We start from the raw sequence: 617 nt of genomic DNA, 5'->3' as shown, positions 1-617 counted from the left end.
TAAAACTTTGGCTTTTGTAAAGGTAGTCACGCTTGCTGATGATTGGTTGATCAAGGGCACTTGGTTAGCAGCATCTGGCTGCTACTTAGTTTCCTCACACCTATGGAAGCAGTAAGGGTGTACTTGGTTTTTCCACACATGGCTTCTCCATTTCGACTTTCTTTTTGTAAAATAAATGATGACATAGTGTTATACATGTGTTATTATTCATCTGAGATTGTATTTACCTACTTTTAAGAACTGCTACGGACCAGATGTTTTTTTTTTTTTTTACTATTTCCTGATATCTAAAACTATAAAACTCAAAAGAGAGTCTACTTTCTTTTTCATATGAAGGCAGGTAACATTTCTTCTTACTCAGACAAAACAAGTGAATGAAAGCACTCCTCCTGCCTGTGTATAACTGATTTTGAACAGGCCTGATCACCCAGTTGTTTTCATGGTAAACTTGGTCTCCAACCTTTGCTTTGTGGCGAAGGTTGTGGAGAGTGTGGTTGCGCGGCAGCTCCCCCGACACCTGGAGGAAACGGTCTATCTAGACCCGCTCCAGTCGGGCTTCAGGCCGGGATACAGCACGGAAACGGCATTGGTCACATTGGTGAATGATCTCTGGAGGG

This window comes from Protobothrops mucrosquamatus, unplaced genomic scaffold (assembly GCF_001527695.2).
Source record: "Protobothrops mucrosquamatus isolate PMUCROS unplaced genomic scaffold, P.Mucros_1.0 scaffold2597, whole genome shotgun sequence".
In the NCBI taxonomy this organism is placed as follows: Eukaryota; Metazoa; Chordata; class Lepidosauria; order Squamata; family Viperidae; genus Protobothrops; species Protobothrops mucrosquamatus.
The sequence above is the reverse complement of the archived record's forward strand: the minus strand, read 5'-3'. Positions refer to the sequence as shown.